This window comes from Corvus kubaryi, unplaced genomic scaffold, assembly GCF_017639235.1.
Source record: "Corvus kubaryi isolate FWS band 111438036 unplaced genomic scaffold, C.kubaryi_AGA036_p1.0 37300, whole genome shotgun sequence".
NCBI classification, from domain to species: domain Eukaryota; kingdom Metazoa; phylum Chordata; class Aves; order Passeriformes; family Corvidae; genus Corvus; species Corvus kubaryi.
Genome location: NW_024581093.1, coordinates 11,369,877 through 11,387,181, shown reverse-complemented (window position 1 = coordinate 11,387,181; position 17,305 = coordinate 11,369,877).

The following is a 17,305-nucleotide window of genomic DNA, read 5'->3' as shown; positions in this document are numbered from 1 at the left end:
ACTGAGTGCCTAAACTTGCTCACCAGTTTTGAAAAGAAATACTTTATAATCATGTTAAAACTCTAAGGAAAATATATATATTGTCCATTACAAGTCAAAAGTAACTTAGAAATTCTGACCTCCTAGAAGTCTTGCAAGTTGCCCATTTGCCTTGCCTGAGAGTGCTCCCAAAGCAAGCAACTGGTTTTCAAAATTAAATGCAACTCTGATTGTATAGTCTTTCAAAGTTAATAGTATACTTTTTGTTATTGCTTAAGCTGCAGTCATTGCTGTTTCAACAACACTGTGTAGGTATTGTTTTCTGCCAAGACCTCTTCTATAATGCATCTTGAAATGTCACTTCTCTGAAGTTTGGAGTGGAAAAATAAACTGCTTCTATTTCAAAAGAGAAGCTTTAATTTATTCCCACACAATAGTCCTGTAAGTATTCCTCAACTTTGTTGAATCATATGTGATGTTTTACAGCCAAAAAGAAGAAAGTTGTTAATTAGAAATTTATGATATGTGTGGCTGTACAGCGATATAAGGTTTATTTTGAGAGCTTGTGAAGATCGAGAAAATCTCTTGTCTGTTGTCCATTCAGTCACTGGGAGTGTAATCAGATGTGACAGCTTTGTTTTGCATTTTGCTGGTTACATTACTGTCATTTGGTCTCCTACTCAGAGAATTGTGTGGGTGGTGCTCTGGAATAAACCACAGCTTTCCTGCTTGATCTTACTCCAGTAGTTTGAAATTCAGCTATAATGGATGCAGTTGTTTTTCTAATTCACATCTGGATCCTTTAATACTCTTATTACACATGCAGTGAATGTTCTTAAGCATGCTTTAGTGAGAGGTAGAGGGCTTTTGCTTGGGATGTGACCACATGTAGAAAATACAAGACTAGTAAATATTTAAAGGACATGTTTTATAGAATGAAAAAAATGTTGCTATATCCTCTGTTCCCACAAGAAGACTGGCAGACTTTCTAAGGCTTTTCTTTTAAATGTCATATGGCAAGACCATTTGTTCAATTGTTATTCTGAAATTTCCTGACTAATCTTGCCCTGAAATTAATAAAATCTGAGAGAGTTATACACAAGCAAGTAATGTGAGATTCTGGCCAATATTGAGAGCTGCTAGGTGTGTCCTTCAATAGCCTCCTCTGGGTCAGAGAAGGATACTTCTGAACAGTTAGTCCTCACACGCACCCCTAGAATACACACTGGCTTTGCCATCCTTGTCTCTAGCTCTGCTTTCACATTAGAAGATCAGTATTTCTTCCCCCTCTGAACCCCTCATACCCTAGTTGGGCATACTGTCTAAAATATAATTTGTAAGCCTATGAAGAGTGTTATCGCCATTTGATATTTGAAAGGCAAAGTGTTATTCTTGTTGGTTGCATGCACAGGATTAATAAGTTCAATTCATTGCCTATTTTCTGAGAGTCATGTTCCTAATCTGTGTCAAGTTTCTAAAGCAACAAGCGTTTAAGAGTGAGAGACAGTAATGTGTGTTATCACTGTTAGCCACTAACAGCGAAAATGCTTGAAAACAGATGGTTGAGTCATGAATGGTTTGGGTTGGAACGATCCTTAAAGACCACCTAGTTCCAATTCCTCTGCCAGGGACAAGGACACCCTTCACTAGACCAGGTTGCTCAGAGCTCTATCCCGTCTAGCCTCCAACACATCCAAGATATCCAACTGTTTTCACATGTACCTTTTTCTGTCTCCTAAAGAACTTTTATTGAGACCCATGGAAAGCATAAGATCATATTAGTGTATATTCATTTTGCTAGACATCAAATACCATAATTATTTAAATTGGTCTTTTTTTTTTTTTTTGGTTGGTTTTTTTCCAAATGATAAAAGAAGGATGCAATAAGCAGGGTCATTTGTGGGTTTGTTTTTGCTCAGTGAGTATATAGCACAGGTATTAAAATTTAATGTGTTAAGAAAGATGTAAAAACTTGGTGAAACCTTGTTGCTTTAATCACTGGTTCAGGAGGAAGAGGTAGATCCTGGTAACAGCAGGAAGGTGCAGTGGCTGCTGCAAGGCACGGGAGGAGAGTGGCAATGTCTTAGGAAGAAAGTTTCTGTGAGTGCAGAAACATATAGAAACCTGGGATGCTAAAGTCACTGAGAATTTTTCATAAGCAGGTTTGGTTTGTAGTCTGTGACATATGGAAAAATTGGGATAAGCAGTTTTTGTGACAGACATTCATTTTAAACCAGTATTTTACACTAACACACCTTTCTAATAATACCCGAATACATATGGCTGAAGTAAAGAATGTAGTCAATATTTTATTGATTGTTGTGTTATTAATATGACTTTTAAGTCAGTTACTCATTAGCTGAAAGATGTGATCAATATTACTATTTTCTTGGTTCTGTGAGTGTTAAAGACACATTGTCATTTTCTATGTGCATGTCCTGACAAAATCCACTGTGACAGATGGAATTTTTTCCCTTAATTTGAATAGACAGTCTCATCATTATGATGCATTTTCTCTTTTTTCAGTTTTTGCACTGAAGTGTCTAATTCATTTACTCATGAAAATAGGCAATTATCTGTTTCTTCCCCAAGATCCTTATGACTGTAATAAACTTTATAATAAGGTTGTGATTCAGTCATAAACATGATTATCTTATTGTCCATAGAGCACTCATATGGATCGTGCCCTGTGTATGTGTGTGTATTTGTACAAGTCTGTGTTTCGTAAATATCTTTCCTGTGACCTTGCCCAAAACCTGCAGGCACCTCTTTTAATAACTCTCTTTTGAAGTGATTTTGTGCATCTGAAGAAATACCTTGTTGCACATCTCTGAACTAAAATAGCAAAATTTTTGCTAGACATGCATGAAATTGCATGAAATTTAAACATTTATGACCTTGGTTCTTGGCTGCTATTGCTGCACAGGTTGGGAAAATTAAACAGGATTCAGCTGGATCCTCATGAGAGGAGATTGATGGACAAATGGGATTTATCCATCATCCCTGCTTTTCCCTAGTCAAGTAGTGGGTTTGGAGCAAAAGAAGGGAGAAACCTGAACAGCAAGCAAGTTGGAACTGAAGCCTGTCTTAGCAATTGCAGCAGGTAATTTCCTTGGGGAGAAGAGATGTTACTGGCAGAGGCCAATATGTTTTAAATATATATATATATATATAGTTAAAATATGGAGTGGATTTCCAGATAAAACCACACTATCTGGTAGCAGCATAAGAGTGGGCATTGAAATTGAGGATGAAAAGTTTGAGCTCTAGTTTGAACTGATGGGTCCAACCTGATAATTTTTTGAGATGTAACCAAATTATATTTACTGTTGGTTCTGAGCCTGATTCCATCACTCTCACTCGTGTGTAGTCCTGCTCATTTCAAGTACATGCAAGGTTTGCTCGTTCAATTAAGATATTACCAGCCAGTTCTGAACTTCCTTGATTCACGTACTTGGCCAGACTTTAATTAAAGTCCTAGACATTTTTTCTTTCTACAGTATGTATTTTAATTACTTTTGTCATGTTTTAAGTTGAATAAAGCATCTGAAAATGCCTGCGCTTATAGCAGGCACATCACAGTGCTCCATTAGACATGTATTACCTAAGGAACATGGAGAGAAACCTTTTCCTAGGAAGTTTTAAGTTGCTGTAAGAGGAAAAAAGATGACTAAATTTGTACTTGTATTAAATTTGCACTTGTAAACTATAATAGGAGAACGTTTAATACAAGTGTCTGGCTGAATCTCTTAGATGATACTCCAGTTAATTTTTTTTTGTTTAGGTAGCAAGTAATCTTTTAAATTAAATTTTGTTTTGTGTAGTGGTATCTCTAGAGGAAACAAATTGAACAGAAAAAATAAGAGCATTAGGCCACTTGGTGGTGTAATATGCAAAGGAAAAGCAACTTGTCATGTTCAAGTGAAGGAAATTTACATAATAGACTGCTTTTGTTTGCTTATTATCTGATTAAGCACAGTACATGACACTACATTAATGGTTACTTTTTAAAGACCTTTAATTTCATTCAAGTAGTCGAATAGATTTTGTAGGATAAATTCTGGGTTTAGCTCAGCTCTTTCTGAAGGTGTTTGCGTTCAAGCCATTAATGGTCTGTTAGTTGGTTCAGAAATCCTGATACAGTTCTCTGTGGGAAATGTATAATTTAAGAATTGAGAGGGCCACATGGGATCTGCAGTGTCCCCCTGCCATGTAACAGCTTTGGTTTTCATCTGCTGGAGTCTGGTGTCCTTCACATTCCCAACAGGTGCAAGAGCTTCTCCCCAGGTATTTGTATTTTATACACTGACGGAGGAGCTCGAGAGGAGCTGTGGCATTGCAGTGCTTTGGAGGTGGCTTGAGCTGCACAGGTTGTGACCAGAAAGCAGAGGGAATGGGCCCTGTACTCTCCTGCAAATGCACATGGGCACCAAAGGGGAGGATAATGTTTGCAAGGGCAGGTTGGTGGGGCCTATTTATATTTCTCCCTGCAACAAGAAGAATTAAAGGTCCAGCCTTCTGTCACTTTTAGTTTAAACTTCTTAAAGGAAGGTGTTTGAGCTCAGCAGGATGCCACAGGGTCTGCAGAACAGTGTGTGCAGAGACTACATTTTATATTGTATGCACTGGTGTTCATGTCAAGGGAGAAAAATGAAGATAAAAGAATCAGTATAAGGCTGCTCTGCAAATTCTAGCAGAAGTAAACAATTTCTGTGCTAAATGTGGTCCACTGACAAATGTCAGTGTTAGTCAAACTATTGTTCTGAAGCAGTAATCAGAATTTTCTTTCAGAGGGGAAGAAAAAATGAGGGAAAAAAGAGGAAGTTTCCATTCCTGTTTAACAGAAATATCAAACTAACAGTTAAGTTTTATTTTCAGATTGAGGCATGAAAAGATAAAGATGTTTTGACTGGTATTTAGCTTGAGTTTGGTTTGGCTTTTTTGTCTACAACCTAGAAAGAAGTGAAAATTAAGAACAACTTCAGCATGGGCTGTTCAGACTAAATTGAAAATCTGATGTAGCCTTCTCCTTGATGATTGTATCATATTTAGGTACTAAAAGAAGTAGTTCTCATGCTAAGTAGTAGTAGTTGCTAACATTAAGAACAAGCAACCAGGGTAGTGTCCCAACGGATACTAATGTACTTGGTTTTGCTTCATTTGCCTGAATGTGTAGTAGAAGTGAGACCTTCACATGTTAGCTGTAAGGAGGAGCTTACTCTTTGAATTGGTATTCTGGGGCTTCAGAAGACAGACAACACCAGTGATGGTTATCTGTTGCTATAATGCTTGTTCGTATAGATAATGGCATCCTGGATCATGTTCTCCTGGAGTACCTTCAGCACTCTGCAGATTTTTGCATAAATTAGACCTTGAATATTTTTAGCTTTCCTACCACAAGCCAGGTGGCAGATAATTGGTCTTATGTTACACATATTGTCTCCTGAAACTTCTAAGTGGTACTGATGACCAAAGATGTAGTGTGGATGGCAACTCACAATTTGGAACATGCTTCTATAGTTCCTGTGATATGCTCTGCAATTTTGTTCTCTGAGTGAAAGCTTGGAGAAGAGCAGCATAAACAGAGTGTACTGTAAGGTCACTTGACCCTTCAGATTACTAATTATATGTAACCAAAATAATATTATTTTAATATCCAGATGTTTAAGACCTAATACAAACCATGAATCTCTTAGAAATTACTAAGAACTTTTAGTTTAAGCTTCTGCTTTTTTTTTTTTTTTTTTTTTCCCCCTTCATTCTAAACCCACTTGGTGGAATACAGTCTTTAGAAAAGATTGGCTGAGTTCAGAAAGTGACAGTTCCAGAGAAAATGAAATTAAATGAAAACTGTGAGAGATTTTTCTGGCTAGGTTGATTTACTAGAACTCTGAACCAATTTTAGTTCTTTCAAAGTCTTTGAGAATAACTAGCCTGATGTGGAATGAGAGGGGAGGTGGATGCAATCTGTGAGGAGGAACATGGCTCCACTGTAGCTTTATCATGCCTCTGTTTACTATACTGCACTTCTATTGAGAGGGTTTGCTGAAAAAAGTTTACTGAATGACAACTATATGATCAATCTTTTTACCTTTAAAGAAAAAAAATCCTCTCATTTGCTTAAGGGAGATGGGGAAGGAGTTTAAGGGTTTAAGCGTGTAACTGTTCAGATGGAGTCTGTTTGGTTAGACCAAAATTCCTTATGTCATTGCTCATTAATGTTGTTGTAGCAAGTGTTTATGCATGAGCGTCCGAGAAGAACTGGATGTGATCAATTCAAAATGCCCTTGTCAGACTGCATGAAGTATTTGCTCTGAGATATATATGGAAATGCATGTTTTATAATTTATTCTGACAGGGTATTCACATTGCTGCTTTAAGTATTTCTCCAGATCTTTTCACAGTAGATGATCAATTAGTGCTTTACTTGTTCTTTCTATTAATTTAAAACATGGAAATGACAATATGGCCACTTCTTATAGGACTTTTGTGTATCCTGTGAAATGAAATCAATCAGGTCAGTGATCTGTCTGGTTCTGTCACCAACAGGTAGAGCAGCCTCTTGTTGCAGTGTCTTCCTTCTGCCCACTCTGATAGAAGGTCAACAGAACAACAGCCCTCTGGAGGCCCCAGGGCAAGAATCAGAATCTGATCCTGGAACTGAAATGGACTTTTTATGTAGGTTTAACTCTTCTTTCCCTTCTGGGGTCATCATGTCTCCAAAGGAGACTACAAATTCTAAAAATGGCTTAACATGTTATGAAAGTTTACATGGAGTTGCATTAGGCAACTTAAATGTGTGGTGGTGTGATCAAGTCTGGATGTTACCTCCCAATGTTGAAGGACTTTGCTTGTGTGCTGAGGATGAAATGATCCACTGGTGTCTGAAATTTTAAGCTCATATTTTGGTTTTCACCATATCTCATGTCAGGTGGTTCCACAGGTTGATTGGACAAGAAGGTGTTTTCAGATTTATCAGTGTTTTATACTTTCTGTCCATTTCATTCACGTCCTTATTTTTCTATACAGAAAAGCCCGAATTAGAGTCATAGTTACACTCCTGCCAAATTTTCTTGGAAAAGCAAAACTGATTTTGTTTAACCTTAGAGCAAGCTAGCCAGTGTTTTTACCCTAAAACCAATGTATTTTTAGTCATATAACTTCTTGCCTTCAATGCTTTTTGTTTTGTTTCTTTGTTTTTTAAAGGAGCAATTCTTCATCTTTGTTAATGCAGGTTATAAGGGGAAAGTGTGCATTCCAGAGAGTAAATTCACAGAAAATGGAAGTATACAACTTGCTTTCAGGTAATATGATTATTCTAGTGGATAAAGTCAAACTTGTTACATTTTAAATGCTTTGTATATCTATATTTTTTTCTCTTAAACATTGTCTATATTGTCATGTCTGAACATCAGAGGTGTTTCTAAATGTGATTTCTCATCCCAAGACATTCCTAAATACTGTTGTTCATAGGAAGCACTTCAGGAAGAAGTTCTACCCATATCTGAGGTGGCAGTTTCAGAATCCTTGCTGGACCAGCTGTATTGCTGAGTTTTAGATAATCTGTAATGGGCAAATGTTTTTCTGCTTCTTGTAGAACCTGTTTCTCATTTTGCAAGTGGATGGTAGGTGAAGAGAGCAATGCAACTTCATAAAAATAATTTAATATTTTTGTTTGATTTAATTGGAGGCATAAATTTAAGGGTCACAGTTATTCAACTGAAACCTTATATTTATTGTTACCTACCAGAATTTGTGCTTTATAGTACAGAGCAACACTTCACAGTTGCTGAGTTCCACTGGAGATGAAGTGATAATCTCTGGCTGTAAATTGTAAATTGCTCTGGGATAAAAGGTACTGCATAAATGTAAATCGTTACCTTATTAAATGCAAGTGTAGCATAACATGGTTTTCAAATTACTAATGAGTATTTCTTTGCAAGTCTGATCTCTTTTTAAAGATAAAATAGCACCAGGTTTATTTAATCATCCTAAAATGTTCTTATCTAGCACATTGTAATACTTATTTTTATTGCTATAAACAAACATTATTGAGAAGAACTGCAGGATAAAATAAGATAAAGTTTACAGTGTTTTTCTTAGTCTGAATGTTTTGATTGCCTCTCAGGTTGCTTATTTTTTGTTTAAATTAAAATCAATATTTTATGATAATATTTACTGAAACACTTTTTTTTTTGTCTTGTTGCTGTTTTTAACAGAATACAGAAGTCAAAATGTCATAGGATCTATTCTGTGCGTGCAAAATGATTAAAGATGTTAACATCAAAAACACTCTGAGTTTGGGGATGTTTAACTGAAGTACTGATGAATAGCCTTTTAACATATCTATGTATAATTTGTATTACTTCATTTTCTTCCCCCCATTTATATGTTTGGATTTACTAGAGTGAAGGAAGAAAAGTTTACAAGACTGTAATTTAAATGAGAGTTTTCACTGGTAGGTTGCAAGATCGATAAAGTCGTAACAGTCTAATTGTGGTTTTTAGAAAGTGCTAGGATCTCAGTTCTACCTGACTCAATTTACCACTCATTTGAGCAACCAAAAGAAGATAAATACATGTTTACATGCCAATGACTGAAAATTGACAGGTAATATGCTTAAAATGATTTTGTTTCACGGACTTACTTTATTCAGGGAAGACATGGATGAAAATAGCAAGGTTTTAAGAAGAAATTGCTTAGGAAGAAGGGCGATAGTTAAGCATGTCCTGGTACATGGAGCAAATGGGGGCAAAACTCACAGATAATTGGAAAATTTGGAGTTCTGTTAACTGTGGAAAAACCATCAAGAAAAGCTTGATGAGGAAAGACATGACAAAACAGCAAAAAATCTATAAGCCTTAAATTATGATGCAAGAGATGTTCCCACAACATGTAAAAGCTAATTTTTGTTGGACAAGGAACTTGTAGCAGGTCCAGCATATTTTCATTTTGTGCTGAACTGCACTTTGTTCATAATATGTACTTACATATTTTTAAGAACACCAGATGATATATATAAAAGATGAGAGTTTTATGCAAGTGCGTTTTAGCAAGTCTAATTTCACTCTCAGAGCATGTTCACATCAGGTAAACACTGTCATTCTGTGTTTTGATTTGGTTCATTATTATTCTGACATAATACGGGATGTAAAACATGGGAAGGGAATAATGCTGGTACAGCGGTAGGTAATATGATGAAAACTAAAAGATTTTCCAGAGGTGTATTGCTAAGCCAACCTCATGGCCAAAAGGAACAGAAATCAGTAGCTTTGTGTTTGGTGTGAGTACACATAGATGAGCCAAGGTAAAGGCGTATTCAGTATCTATAAAGATCTGTACCAAAATGGTATTTCGGTCCTGTATTGGTGCATCTAACAGAGCAGCAATGGAAACAGAAATGATGGGGGCACTATTAACTTACAATCTCTGTAGAGCTTTTTGTTGGTCTGTATTGCAGTCACATTTTTGGTTTGCTGTATCACCACAGAAATAGTAGGAGCCACTCTACCTAAGATTTACAAAAGCTTCTATTTTAACAGCTTTCTGCCTTGTCCCCTGGTGGTCAACTACAAACTCCCATGGTGCCTTGGGGATAAACAATGAAGGAGTACAGACAAAACTAATAATAGTTAATTTAGAAACTCTCCTCCCAGCTCAAGATAGCAGTTAAGCCTGACTTTAAGAGTTAGGGCCCAGAATTCAAATACAGAATTGTATATGCAATGTTGGCTGTGATATTTGCTCTTACTTTGCTGGGATAGGAGGAGAAAGGAGTATGTGCAATTTTGTTGTGCAATTTTTGAGATTTCTTGCATGAAATTCTTAATGGTTTTCATATGCTAGAATATTTAATGGTATTTCCTACATATGGTTTAGCTATTTTAATTTGTATTTTTATATACTATACAATAAGGATGAAGTTAGTATAAATAATAGTCCATTAAGATGCTCCATATTTAATCAGCTTTGCTAAGGAGTGGTGGAATGAGGAGTTAAGGTCAGAGCTGAGGCACAGAGGCCCACTATGGACAGGGAGCCAGGGTAGGATAGAATATCTCCAATTACACAGGTGGGTTGTCTTAACCACACATTACATGCTGGGGCTGCAGGGCTGTTGAAAAAAAACGATTAAAGGACAGGTAGAGTCTGACCCCAAATCTCACCTAAATATGTAGCTACACTGATTTTTTTCCTCCCTCTGATCTCACAAACTCTTTATTTTGTAACAAGTACTACACCATGTTGCCTCTTCATTATTTTTGTTTTCTTTCATCTCTTGCTGAGTGTATTAATTTATTTTAGATTGTTGCTCAGTACATGATCTTGAAAGACATATAACACTAAATATAAGCAAAAAGTAACATCCTGTTCTGTGAAATTATAATATCTGCTAAAAACTGAAGAATGTGAAGTAGAACAGCTTTATTCTACTTGATATGAAAAATATTTTTAGCTTTTACTACAGTTTCCCATGTAGGCAAATACAGAAATAATACAAAAAAACCTGCTGGGTAGATGAATCACCATTTCTTGGTTTATCCTGTTCTTTGGATAGATAAAGATTATGTAAGGCTCTGGTCTTTAAAACTAACATGCAGATGTTCTACAGCTGCTTGTTGATGCCTGACTCAACAGTGCCTGAACACTTTTTTACCTGCCTCGAGGTGTCATGGTGTATGTCACTGAAGTGATTAAAATAATCCTTATTTTGTGAAAAAAGTGTAACTCATAAAGCGAGTCTGAGCATTTATTAAGGATGAAGACACCATGAAGCAAACAACTTTCTCAAAAGGGAGACATTATTTACTTACCTTAGGCTCTCTTGGTCCTGTCAATATCACTGTATTAAAGTATTTTACAGAAGTACAGCACTGCCTTAGCACAATGATGTATTGAATAGTCTCCCCAGGCTATTGCAGACTGTCAGAACTTTATCATTCTATCAAGGATGCTTATTTATACACCTCACAAACTGATTAAAAAAAACAGAGTAGTTGTTTTTCTAGAGTAAATTTGGAATTGAAATCCAGATAACAGTCCCAGTATTTTCACCTGGTTTACAAAGGTGAACAATTGCCTTGAATGTGCTTCAAGAGCATTTCATTTTTTAGGGAAGGAGTTGTATGGCCTATTCTTAAATATTGACAACATTTTTTTCTTAAACTCTTTGGCAGCCATTCACTGACAGAGTTCTGCCTGTCTTGCTGTATAGGCCAGCTAGATAGCTGGAGCTTTTACATCTATAACCAAAGAAGAAAGCACATGGCTTAATTTGGCTAAATTAGGGAGTAAGAGTGTAAATGTGATTACCTCTTTTAGCCAACAGACAGCTGATTAAACCTGTTCAGTTAGAGTCTGAAAGACTCTGTTAATAGCTTAAAAACCTCTTTGTATTACAAACAGCATTGACCATAGGCTTTATGTTATTTTCCTTATACCAAGAGAGCTTATTCTGTGAATATGAAATTCCAGGCACTTTGCAGGAAGGATGAGCTGCTGTTTTTGCTATGCCACCATCTTGGCTACCACGTAAAAGAACTGAGATAATGTTTTACTTAACAAATTAAATTAAAAATACTTGAATCCTTGTCAGTCTTGGTGGTTGGGGATTTCACAGCCCACATCAACATGTTCTAGAGATCACAGGTTGATAGAAATACTTGCTGATCAGCAAGAGAGAAGAGCAAAACAGATAGGATAGATGGTTTCTCCCCAGGAATGCTATAGTTCATAAACAGTAAAATGCTTCCTCCTTGGAAGAGTATAGCTTAGCTCACAAGGGCAAAAAGACTACTTCACTCTTTTGCAGTTAATTGTTAGCACAACTCCTAGAGTATTTTAGATCAAAACTCAATTTTGTTCTAGAAATCAAGTTACTTTAGGATTCCTTCAGTGCCAACAACAGAAGAATTTGAACTCTCTGTTGGCTCTCATTATAAATAATTCTGAGTTCTGTGCTTTAGCCTTCATTTGCCACCAAGTGATACAGCTTCAGCTACTGAAAGTTCACAAGAAGTAAGATGAACTTGTATTTTGTATCAGCTGTGAGAATATGCTGTTGGTGTGGCACCTGTGCAATCACTAAGTTAACAGCAGAATCGAGTTTATTGTTTACTTCACAAGGAAGGCCAGACCTGAGGCACTGCAGCCACACTTCTGAATGATTTGTGCTGTTCATTTCCAAATCCATCTGCATAAATATGCTTCCTTGCAGAATTTAGATGAATAGAAATGCCTCCTCTTTGGCTTTATTAATGTCATTTATTTTTAATAGAGGGGAAAATTGAAATAAGTTCTTTATGTGAAGTCTGTTGAGGAAAGGAATCTGGGGAAAAAAACTTAAAAGTTAATTTTTTTTAAATCTTGAAATCTTGTGCTTAGTAAGTGTTTAAAAATTTCTGGCAGTCCTGTTAGTAAAAATAATTATTCACAGCCTTCTGGGTGTTGTGGATCTTTTCATTTTATATGTTCAAAAGAAAGGGGGATTCTTCCAAATCCTCAAATGTACATTAATTTCATTTTCATCACATTTCTTCATTGCATTAGATTTGCATGGATTTTTAACCCAGAGATTTAGCAGTAGTGTGGGAAGACAAGTTTCTTCCCCCACATTTTTTTTTCTTTTTTTTTTTTTTTTCCAGGAGAGCATTTGGGGTCATTTTAGATGAAAGAAACTTCAGTTCATGCTATTATATTGGCTTCCTGGTTCAGTTTTGGTCGTTCTCTAGAGGACACACAAAAGAGAAAAATGTTGGCAACTATATTGGACCTCTGGGTTGTTGTGTTGCTTTTCATTTTAGCACAGATTCTAGTTAATACTTTTGAGTAACATCGCTTTCCTTTTCAGGTTAGTCCTACTGATTATCCTTTTGGGTGGAAGGATATTTATTAGTGGGGACTGGTTATGTAGAACACTGCTGGTCAGTGTAACTGGAATTGATGGATCTTGTTTGTTTGACCAGGGGAATGTGGTTCCTTAAGAATAAAAAAGACTCACATAATTTAAATGCAAGATAACACTGCAGTTTAGAACAACAGTTCCAGGTGCTCCAAACATTTCTTGATGCAGAGGTTATAAGGATGCCCACCAAACAAGGACTTTTGTGATGAGGCCCTTACCTTAGAGCTCAACATAATGTAAAGGCACAGGAGGGAAGATTGGGCAGCGTTTGCAGAAAAGGGAAGTTCTTGTAAACTCCACTGCTAGTGAGTAGACCCTAAAATATCTGACTTACTGGACTGAACAAATTATATCTTTTGGATAAAAGAGTTTTCCTGAAGAAAAATACTAAAGTGACCTCTCAGCATGAATTCTGTGTTACATCTACTGCAGGTTCTATGGCAAATCACATTACTCTTTTAAAATAAGTTATCTAAATGCATAAGAATGTGTAGATGTTGCTGGCAATTTACATGGGTACTTAGGAAGAGCATATTCTAAAAGAGAGATGTAGAACTTTCTGGCTACCTTAGCAAATTTGGTCATATTCCTTCTTCCTTCTTTATTTTTAGCCAAATGTAGATTTATATTTCACTGTCCTTTACTATTGATACAACCACTTGTTGGTTATTTAACGATGGGTCTGTTGCTCTGGGAGTGACTGGTGCACTGAGTATTCTTGATGACAACTGGTGCTTTATAAATGCAGGCTATTAATAGCCAAAGAGCTTTATTACTTGTTTAGAGTTTTACAGATTGTTTTTGCTAAGAGAAGAAATTTTCATGTGGGAAGACACATAAAAGCAGTTCCTTATTCACAGACAATACCTATAGTACTCCTTATCTAAACATGGATGGGATCAAACAACAGCAAATAATTTCTTGGCTTGTAGTTCCTAGTCTTTTGTTTCAGAGTGCACTTGCTCTCCTACTTTCTCGCAGGGATATATTACCATGCCTTTCTTCCTGTGCCCTTGACTTTCCAGCTGCCTACTTTTTTTTTTTGCCTCTGGCTGCTTCAAGTTGTCTTTATATAGTTGGATGTGACTGCCAAAAATCTTCAGGCTGATTTTAGCATTCAAATGTTAAGGAAAACCTCAGTCCACCTGGCCCAACTCCTAGAACTTTTAGGCTGTTGGGAATGGTGGCTGCTTTCCTCGGCTGCTCCCATAAAAAAAGGCCGTTGAGCTTTTCTCATAATGTCACATGTCTCCAGTACCTGCCAGCCTGCAGACAGTTTAGAGGACCACCACTAAGTCAACCCCTCCTCCTAGAGAGCTGCCTGATCTTCAGTAAAACAACGATTTATCCATGAAGTCATTGAAGACCTCAAATGCCTGTTCATTCACCTAAGGAAGATGTTCATGCACTCGGGAAGATGACAAGGAGGATTCTGTGTACAGGGAATGTCAGGATTGTGCTATCTCCTTTTGGACTCATTTTATTTGGGCAGAATATTCAGCATTTAGGTCAGCATTGATACTCCAGAAATGCTGAGATTTGGATATAAATGCAAAGATATCTGACGTGATTTTGAATTTGATAATATAGGAACTACTGGTTCTAAGTGAAACTGAAGTTCCGTATTTCATTGTCTTAGTTCACAGTCAGATGTAGTAGTAGTCGGGAGAATATACTTTGTGGATCTGTATTCACATACTATCATCTAGAATTCACAATTTCTTATTCTTTGTGATTATCAGACCAAATTAGCAGCATGTTGGATCTCATCTTCATGCGAAAACTCTCAGATATTTTTTTATGGATTATGATATCCCTATGGTTTTGCTTCAGTTAACATTAGAATATAACAATTAAAAGGTTGTCTGTCTGATGTGTGCTCTGGTAGCTGCTTTGTCACTATGTAAGTCAAGGGCTCATTGTGCTAGGTGTTATAATTACCCACAGAAAGATGGTCCTTATCCAAAATATCCTGCCATCTAAATGAAAACCAGAGTGGAGCTGCAACTTTTTATATTTTGTGGTGCTATTGCTCAGAATATTTTCCTTGTGCCTTTACCGAATTGTATTTTCAGTGACTCAAAATGTCATTTATATCAGCTCACAATAGAAATCTAGAGCTTTTGACACTTAGATGGCTTTATTTGTCCATAGATTTGTGCTTGTGTGATCTGTCATGTGCCTGGGTTAAAAATAAATTAAATCCAGAGTAAATAGAAAGTGCAGCATTGCATTGGGTTGCTGTTGTGTTTACGTGCAGTGAGACAGGTGATTTCAGGGACCACCAGTTCCCTGAGACTGTCTCTGTGCTCAGCAGATCCAGTATTTCTGAAGCGCAATTAATATGTTCACTTTGTGCTTATACAGATTAAAGAGTTCAGAGTGATGGGACAGAACCTTTATGAGGTAGACTGGGACTGAGCTGTAATTCTGATGGCGTTACAGTGTTTACCAGCCAATGACTTGGTGTCTCCTTTCTTAGATATTTCTGGGAGAACAAAATTGTGTCAGCATTTTATTTACATTTTTTATATTCTCTTAGAATATCATATGTTAGCCTTTTTTTGGATGTAATTCCTCTGAGGTAATTTGAACCATTATTTAAATTATTTAATTATTTTGGACTTTTTGTTGCATTTTTTCTCTCTTCCCAGTGCTAATTATTGATGCTTTAATCCTAGATATTATACACTGCACAGTGAAGCAGTCATTGAAAAATTATTTCATGTAATGAAGAAAAGAATGAAGGTCTAGTGAGATATGAATATTTGATGATGGGAGAGTGTTGCAATTCAGATAAACATAGCGGGTAATTTAATGTACATGAGAAGTGAATATAGTCTCATTTATATATTTGCTGTCATATAAGCCAGTAAAAATACTAGCTTTAAAAATACCGGGTAATTTTTACAAAATAAGTGGAAAGTATGTGCATAGTCAGTAATTGCTATTCTCATCATAGCAGCAAAGTTAAAATGTGTAGTATTACTTTGGGGATGCTGTTTTGGATGAAAGAATGCTGTGTTTCAAGGCTAGCGGAAAGTATGATTAATGCTGTAGAAACAAAGTATTTTTTATGTTTTTATGTGTGGAGTTACTGCCATACCACTATAAAGACTTAGTCCTAGGTTGCAAATGAGCTTGAGCTCTACAGTTCCTTGTATGAAATCCTTAAAGGTCACATCCCTTTTAGAAGTTTTATTTCTAAAAGTAATGGAGCAGAAATAGCTTCCTATTTCAAATCTTTCTAGCAGAGGCAAATGCTGGATGCAAATGCAGCTGGGTTCCGTGGCAGTTCTGTTTTCACTGACAGTTCGTTCTGGGGTACTTGCCTGTTTTCTTCCTGATGCCTGCCCTGTTTAGTTGCTGGTTTACAATTGCTGCCCCAGCTACTTACAAGCAGGTGGCCATTTACAGCTGATGTGGAGAAATGACAGATGAAATTTCAGTTTAAACAGTGATCTTTTATGAAGTGATCTGCTGGCTTCTGGATTTCTCCCCTTTGGAGAAAATGATGACGGAATCATTGGACATTAACCTTCTATCCAAAACGAAGAGTGACACTTTGAGCTATTTTGTACAGGAAGGCTTCTAGTGCAGCAAGGTTCTGACGAAGTCAGAATGAGGTGATGCAGAGATAAAAGCATTTGCAATCCAAAAGCACAAGATAGAAAACAGAAGATAATGACACTGTCATTAACAGAAATGAAATGAAAGAAGTAATTAAGTTAGAGGGTTTTATGAGAGAAAGCAAGAACAGGAATGGTTAGGAATGGAAGACCAGTGGAGCATGACTTCGGACTGGAAGCAAGACCATACTTATCTACCTGAGATGAGGTGGTACAAAAAGTTGATTTGAGCATTCCTTGTTCTTAGAGATTTTTTTTCTCTGAGAAGCTGTTGTGAGTAACTATACATTTGTCAATTACACAATTTTTTTGGAGAGATTACAGTGATATTTCATAGTGATATCTTCCCATTTTTATCGGACTTTTAAAGAATCACATTTAATGCTGAAAATGAAGTGGGTAGCAATTGAAAAGAAATTTTTCTTGAAAGATGCAAGACATTCAGGACACCAGATGAGAACAGTGGTGTGTAGCAATCTTTCTTTTTTCCAGTGAAAGATGTTGGAAATCTTCACCACAGTGAGGTAGTTCAAAGTCTCAGTTTATAAGCTATTGTTTGCAATGCAAATGTGGAAACCAACCTTGTCGGTTTTCACTCCTGTTCTGCTCTGCAGCAGAGAATCCAGGAGAGCTTTGGAAACCCATAGCTAACATTGTAATGGTGTATGGCTTTACCACAGTGTGAATTCCTTTTAATGTCAGTTTCTCTATGGGGGATTAGCCACCACAGATGTCACAGATCCTGGGAATATCTTCCATGATAAAAAAAGGAAAGCTGGCATCTCAACTGTCA